General features: G+C 38.3%; 1 pseudogene; it reads left to right on the forward strand.

Moving 5' to 3' along the window:
- Positions 1–5,147: 5,147 nt before the first annotated feature.
- On the forward strand, positions 5,148–7,937 carry LOC120587996 (bromodomain testis-specific protein-like; annotated as a pseudogene).
- Positions 7,938–8,416: the final 479 nt, after the last annotated feature.

Consider the following 8,416-nt stretch of genomic DNA (forward strand, 5'->3'; position numbering starts at 1 on the left):
GAAGCGTCTCTGGTTCAAAAAAGATTATTCCATATAGCTACGGTTTTCATTAATTCAACTACAGGAAGCAAACCTGACTAAATCTTGGCTTGGTAGGTATATAAAAATTTCAATGTGAGAAAGCTTTGAAGAGGGCCTGATTGAAAAAAAAGTTGAGAAACACTAAGTGAGAAGAATAGATAAGAAACATAATTCAGAATCATAAACTATAAAACAATTCAGAGTTTTCATTGATCCAATGAAAGTCTGGTTATTTAAGTTTGAAGGGGATAGCATTTTCACAAACCTTGTCTGTAGGGTCTCCTTTCTGGCTACAAGTCTACAAAAGCTTTTCTTTGTCCTGTCTCTGGCCTAAAGACTGTGGTTGGAGCCGGCTGACTCCTGTCATTTGCAGATCAACAACTCTACTTACAGGTCTGAAGTTTGGAAGGTTGATATATAAACCCAAAACACGAGAATTTCCTTGTTTCAAGATCTTGGAGATTTGAGGCAGGGTCTCCACACACCTCCCTGAGAGTCTTGGGCTAGGATGAAATGGATTCCAGGCCAAAGTTGATGTTAAATTCCTGTTTTCTTAATTAATTCAATTAATAAGTGGCTCATGACTGTAGTAGCAATCAAACAGTTCCATGTAGCCTACAGGTGATCCTGTAATCCAGAAAACCAACTTATAGATGGAAATCTGTCTTGTTCTGCACCAAGTACATTGAATTCTTAATGGCTGGGTTTGTGGAAATTTATTTCAGCTGTAAGACTCTCTGAGACTTCATATGTAATTTAGCTGTATAATATATAGCAATTGAGATTTTCACATTGAATAACTGGGCCAAGGTCCAGAGATCAGCTACTAGGCAAAGAAATAGCACACATCCAAGTGATCTTTGTCCCTAAGAGTGGACTCTGAGCATTCCAATTCTTGCTCAGTCTTGGGCAACTACTGTAGGGTCAAAGCTACAGAATTACAGGCATCTATCCTTTCATGGGGACCAGTTCTAACATTTGGTTCAACTCTTACTAAGAGAATTAAGCAGTAACTTATACTATGCTAAAGAATGTTCTACAAATAGAACGAGTGCTATAAAAAGGATTTGCAATAAGAAAGAATTAGTAGAATAGCTTTCCCTACTTTTATCAGGAAGCAAAATATTTCCAGAAGTCCCAGCGGTGTTCCTTCTTTATCGCATTGGCCAGAACTTGGTCACACGTACATTCTTAGACCAATTACTGACAGAGGTTAGTCCATACTGTTACATGACTGGTTTTACAACAATCAGATTTAATCCCTGGGGATGGGCAAGGGGTCCACTTTCCCTCAACGCTCTGCTGCATTCTCAATACCTGAACAACAGTAGGGCTCTGTTGGCAAGGAAGATTTTGGTTGGATAGCCAACGGTGTGGACCACAACAACACTGGAAAAAAATAGAAACTGGAGCATCAATTAATCCAGTTATCTACATAGTAGACAGAAACTCTGAATGAGGAGCAAAAACTCTTCTCTGGGTCCACATATGTTACGAGTAATCCAATTGCAGACTCATTCACTATGAGACTAATCAGCCAGCAATAATTAAAATTGGTTCCTAAACCCAACTGAAAGTCAGAAATTAAACCCTTTACTAGTTTTTCTCAGAATTTGTCTGGTTTGATAAACTGTATAAGAACACAAAGGGAGAAAAAGAACTTTAGAAATAAAAGAAATATGCTGACATGAAAATCAAAAAAGAAAAAATAAGCAAACTTAATAAATATTGAACAAGACTTGAAACTAGCAATAAGTCATCCTCGATAACTGTGAATGACCAAATACTACCCAGTTATGTATAAAATGAAAGTATAAAATGAAAGATACTGCCACAGAGATCAAAATGTTAGGTTATGTTAAGCGACGGGGATTAATTCCATTGTTGAACATAAAAGTATATGTGTGTGTGATGTATATAGTTCTAGTAACAGAAAATCCATTTCTCCTGCCTCCACTAAAATAAACAACAGACAAATATTTACTGAACATTACTTTGAAGAGGTGCCAACTATTATCCTTCGTACAGCACCCAGTCCAGCTCTGCCAGTGAGGCAGTGGGATGTAAAAGACAAGGGCTTTGGCATTCAGAAAGCTGGTTTTGAACACAATCTGCAGCACTTCCACTTCTGGTAACTTTAATAGGTCCTTAATCTTGTTAATTCTCAAATACTCAGTTGTAAACTGAGAATAACCTCTCATAGTGTTCTTGTAAAGTGTCCAATTCATAGTAGATGTTCATGAGATAGTAGTTACCTTTAACTCCTTGTTAGGAACAGTGTGTTTCAATGTGTGGGCCCCAGACCAGCAGTATAACATTCGTAAGAATGTGTTAGAAATGCTTGTTCTGGGGTTCCACCTAAGAACTACTGAATCAGAATCTCTGAGGTGGTGTACACTCACATTTGAGAACCACTGGTGAAGAGCAAGGGCAATGAGCTGTACTGCCTAAGTTTGAAGCCAGCTTAACTTCCTACTATCTATGTTACCTACCTTCCGTGTGCCTCAATTTCCTCATTTGTAAAGGAAGATAATGGTTATATCTGTCTCATAGAGCTGCCATGAGGATTGAATGAGTTAATACTGGTGTAGCCGCCAGCCCCCGATAGACACACGGACCACCAGAAACCAGAGAGTTATAGGAAACACACTCTTTACTCAGCCAGCTGGGTCTGCCAGGGGTATGCAGACCCCAAATAAAGCAGCTCCGAAATGTAGAGGTACAGGGTTTTTAAGCCCTAAACCCCATTCTTCATCCTGTTTGAACACACAAGTCTATTTTTCTACTTTTTTATTGTCAACTCACAGGTCGGTTGTGCAAGTGCAGGGTACAGAAGCAGAAAACATATTGTTAGAGCATTATGTTCCCATGGGTGATAGCCAAACAGTAATTTTCCAGCTGGCACAATATACATAAAACGTTTAAAATAAGACCTAGCCCACAGTAAATGTTTAATATAATGCAGCTGGTATAATTAATTATTAATAGTCTTATTGTAGTTCTTGTTCTGCTATGAGCATTTCCAGGTAAAGATTCATTTGGAGTGAGGTGCCAGGCACACTGTAATGACAATTTAGCATCCCTAAACCTTCCCCCTGTTCTGTAGTTTCTGCTCCACTCCTACCCAAAGTGGAGAATGGTAGGAATTTACCAAAAAATATGTCTTTGCTGAGGAATTGCTAAATATTGTCATGTTGAGACATTCGGTGAGCTGATTAAATCATGTTTGAATTGATTATTGCTGTGAATCATGCGATTTCAACCAAGATGAACCTGTTCTTATGAGTTCAATTTTATTTTGTAAATACTAATAGTCTTTTTCAATTTAAGGAGTAATTCAGAACACAGGGCATTGGGAAGAGCTGAAAGGCCAGTGTGGCTGGAGGTGGGGGCTGGAGGGTGGTGAGAGCTGAGAGTAGTTAAATCAAATTAGGCCTTGTAGCTCATCTTACGGGTTTTGATCTTTATCTCAAAAGTAATAAAAAGTAATTCAACAGTTTTATAGTTGTTAACATGATAAGATTTGGCTTTTTAAAATATCACTTAGGCTTCTCTGTGAAGCATTCACTTCTCCCACTGGTTCTCAGGAGGAGAGGCAAAAAGTTGACAGTTGAACAAAATTTGCCCTGAGTCATTACTGGCGTTTATTTTCTTTGACCTCCCTTAGACCTTTCATGGTGTTAAGGACACACCTAGGATTGTACCTAGGTCACACCCTAGGTCCTGTCTTTTTCCCTGCATAATAAAGTTTTAAACAACAGAAACAACAAATATTAAATTTAAACAAAGTAGACACTATAGTATTGACTCTTCCATGGCTTCTACTTTGTTTAGAGTTGATATCGCTCGCTCATTGGGTTACTTGGAAAATAAGCCCTTCTAATCTTTTCTTTGAGTACAGTAAGCCATTTTCAGTGTTTTGTGTAAGAAAGTTCTTTCTAATATAAAAAAATGCCCACATCTCGTTATTTACATGACGGCCAGTAGTGTGTTGCTTTCTTGAGAACATTTGGTCCTGAGGACTTTTACTCTTACATAAAAGCGACTGAATTAAGACTTGCCAAGCTGTAGTGACCCCAGATTTATGCTTCCGGAAATGGGAGACTGATTGGTTTTGACAAGTTTATCTGGCGTCTCCTCAGCTGTTGTTGTCCTCCCTTCCCGCATTCATCCTTCCAGCCATTCATCCCTCTAGGAATGACTATATTAAGAATTTAGAAACACTGCAATTGGATCCAAAAGGCAACTACTGCGCTAAATACGTCCTGCTAACACATGTCCACAAATTATGAGGAGGTAGTCACCAGGACTCTTAAAACCTTAAGCCACTCTTTCTCAGGCAGCTGTCGTGAAACAGCTCTTAGGGCCATTTTAAACCCAAAGAGTTCATGTCAGCTCCAACCTCAGCTGCTACCTAATATAAAGCCCTCACTACGTGCAAAAGACGGAAGCTTTGGAAAGGGCTGGAGGAAAGCATGAAATGATGAAAACACCGCAAGCCCAAACGCACCAGCCTCCAAAATAACAACATAGGGCTAACAGGTTAAGTGAAAGGTTTGTTTTAACGGTAAATGCCTTCGGGCGGTGCTCCTACTAATCCCCTAGCTCTCTGCACCATGCCTGGCGTTCCTTGCGTGCCCAACCACCGTGAGCGCAGAGAGTGAGGGGCCTCCAGCCCACGCTCACGCTCCTTCCGCTGAGCTCAGGCCTCAAGCACCTTCCCGGCTGCCTGGCTCCAGGGCGGCTACGTGACGCTCTCAGGCCCGCCGGCTGGCGGCCTGCGGCGCGTCTCCTACAAAAGCGTCTTTCGCAGCCGACCTGCTGCCGCCGTTAGGGAGAGAGCTGGCGGCGACGGACGAGGGAGAATCGCTGTCCTGCGCCACTTCATCTTGCACGAGCTGAAGGGAACGATCAGACAAGATCCTTTTTGCAAGAGGAACTTACAGACTTTCTACTAAGAATAGAATCTGTGTTTTAGAAAGACAGAAAGAGATATGTGAATGAGTGAAATAACTTGTCATTCAAAACTAAGGCATACATAATGAAACAACTTTTATTATTTCTATAGAAAAAGGACATGTACTTGTAGAAGATATTAGAATATCAGGATTTGAAGCAATTAAGACTGTCTCTGCCAAATAGACAAACAGCTATGGTTAACCCTTCACCGACAGAGTATAAAATGCTAAGAAAAATGGGGAATTGACAAATCGACTACAGTATTAACAAAAAGTTGTCCTGAAGGCATTATGGAAGCATAATTTTTCCTGGCCTTTTTAACAGCCTGTGGATGCAATGAAATTCAAGTTGCCTGATTATTATGCCATTATAAGAAACCCAATGGAGAATTGTATAATTAAGTGCTTAGAACAGAAATATTATATGCCGGCTTCATTCAGACTGTAAAGACTTCAATACGATGCTCTCAAATTGTTACTTGTACAAACCTGGCGATGACATTGTTCTTATGGTACAAGCTCTAAAGAAGTTGTTTAGGCAGAAATTATCTCAGATGCCACAAGAAAAGCAAGCTGTAAGTGGTAAGGAAAGAATAAATTACATTCAATGGAATGTAGCAGTTTCTTCTGTTAAAGAAAAACAATCTCCTAAAGCATCAGAAAAAATATTTCAGCAGCAAGTAATTCATTCTGTATTTCCTTAAACATCTATTTCTCCTTTAAATATGGCGCAAGGTGCTCCACCCAACTGTACCTCACAAATAGTTGCCCAAGTTACCAGAGGTATGAAGAGGAAAGCAGATACACCTACAACTTCAGTAAAGCAAGTGGTGAATATCCCCAGCACTTTCAGAAAAAAAAATCAGAGAAAATGCTACCTATAAAAGAAACTATGCCGAAGAATGTTTTGCCAGATTTTCAACAATATAAAGTTGTAAAGAGTGTTAAACTGAACAGTTAAAGCACTGTAGTGAGATTCTTAAAGAAATGCATGCAAAGAAACATTTTTCATATGCATGGCCTTTTTGTCATCCTTTTGATGTTAATGCGTAGGGACTCCATAACTACTATGATTGTGAAAAGTTCAGTGGATCTTGGAACTATCAAGAGAAAAATGGACAACCAAGAATAGAAGAGTACATATGAATTTACTACAGATGTTAGATTAATGTTTATGAATTGCTACAAATACAGTCCTCCAGATCATGAAGTAGTGGCAGTGGCAAGAATACTCAAATATGTTTTTGAAATGTATTTTGCAAAGATCCCAGATGAACCCGTTGAGAGTATGCCTGTATGCAACATCAAAACAGACACCACAACAACTCTTGGTAGAGAAAGCAGTTGTGAGGCTTCCTCTGGAGATAAACGAGTTCAACGTTTGCATAGCTCAGAGGCAGCTTAAAGCTGCTCATCAGCAATCACAGACTCTGTCCCAAGTACTTTTCCATAGCTAAAGAAAAAGAATGAGAAGTCTAAAAAGGAAAAGAAAAAAGAAAAATTTAATAACAGAGATGAAAATCCAAGAAAAAAGTTTAAGCAAATGAAATTAAAATCTAAGAGCAAAAAGCCAAAGAAGAGGAAACAACAGTTCTTTGCTCTGAAATCTGAAAACGAAGATAATGTTATACCTGTGATGAGAAAAGGCAGTTAGGTTTGGATATAAACAGACTCCCTGGACATAACCTTCTGGGAGTTGTTCGTATAACACAATCAAGAGAGCCTTCACTGAGAAATTTTAACCTTGATGAGACAGAGATAAATTCTGAAACAGTGAAAGAAACACTAAGAGAACTAGAAAAATATGTTGCTGCATGTCTAAGAAAAAGGTCACTAAAACCTTATGGTAAGAAAATAAAAAGTCCAAAGAAGAACTTCATTCACAGAAATAACAGGAGTTGGAGAAGTGGTTACTAGATGTCAATAATCAGTTAAATTCCAGAAAACATCAAACAAAATCTGAGAAAACGCAATCATCCAAGGCTATTGGAAGCAGTTTCCTATTGAGTGAAAGTGGCAGTGGCAGCAGCAGCTCATCAGAATTTGAAAGTAGTGGCAGTGATTCAGCTTCTTCAGACAGCAGTGATTCCGAATCAGAAAAGTAAATTTATTGAAGTAGAACAGAATGATTCTCCTTCTAAAGAGAAAATAAAGATACAATCTTTTATGCAAGATACAATCTCTTGTTTTACTACCCTTGTTCATCGTACTACACATTCAAGTGGTACACCACCGAATCGCTACCAGTTAGCATTTAATCAAGAATTAGATCATTTATAGAGTGTGAAAAACATTTCACCTTTACAAATCCTGCCTCCCTCAGGTGATTCTGAGCAAAATGGCCTAACTGTAATGTATCGATCTGGTGATGATACAGTCGTGTTAGAATCTGAATGTCAAGCTCCTGGGCAGGAGGACATAAAGATCAAGAATGCAGACTCTTGGAAAAGTTTAGGCAAACCAGTCAAAACTTCAAGTGTACTGAAATCCACAGACGAGCTCTTCAACCAATTTAGAAAAGCAGTAATAGAAAAGGAAGCAAAAACTCGAACACAGGAATTAATATAGAAACATCTAGAACAGAATACAAAGGAACCAAAAGTATTTCAAGAAAATCGGAGACTTTGGCTTCACTCTAGAATCTTTTCAAATAAGATGCAAAACAAGTGCCTTGGAGAGGAGCAGAAAGAACATCAATGGTCATTGGTAGCTCGAGATAAGTGTTACCTCTGGCTTCTCAAAGACTGAATTTGGCAAGGGAAAAAGGACAAGAGTGGAGGAGGAAAGAAGCAATGGCTGGTACCATTGATATGACTCTTCAAAGTGACTTTATGACAATAATGACAAAGTTTGAGAACAACTTTGATTAAAATTCAGTTTTTAAATAAATGATATAAAAGAGTAAAATGAATATGGCAAAGTGATTGCTTTCAGACACCAAGACACCACTCTTACGCTATGTTTTGACTGTTGTAAAACGAGTAAGCAATTTTTACTTACATTTCAAAAAAAAGTAATTCATAAAAAGGACAAATACATTACAATCCCACTTATATGAGATACCTGAGGTACAAATTCTTAGAGAAAGAAAGTAGAATGGTGATTGCCAGTGGCTGGAGGGAAGGGAGAAGGAAAAGTTAGTGTTTAATGGTTTAAGAGTTTTAATTTGAGAAGATGAAAAAAGTTCTGGATATGGATGATAGTGATGGTTGTACAATAATGTGAATGTACTTAATTCTACTGAGCTGTGCACTTAAAATAATTAAAATGGTGAATTTTATGTTCTGTGCGTTTTACTACAATAAAAAGTGGAAAAAAATTGATAGAAATAGTGATACATGGATTTTGTGGATAATGTACAAAAAAAAGGTTTTTAAAAGAATCTCATGATTCTGAGGTGCAGGGAATATTCTATTCTTTCACCCAGTTATATAGGT

This window comes from Pteropus medius, unplaced genomic scaffold, assembly GCF_902729225.1.
Source record: "Pteropus medius unplaced genomic scaffold, Ma_sr-lr_union100, whole genome shotgun sequence".
Lineage (NCBI taxonomy): Eukaryota > Metazoa > Chordata > Mammalia > Chiroptera > Pteropodidae > Pteropus > Pteropus medius.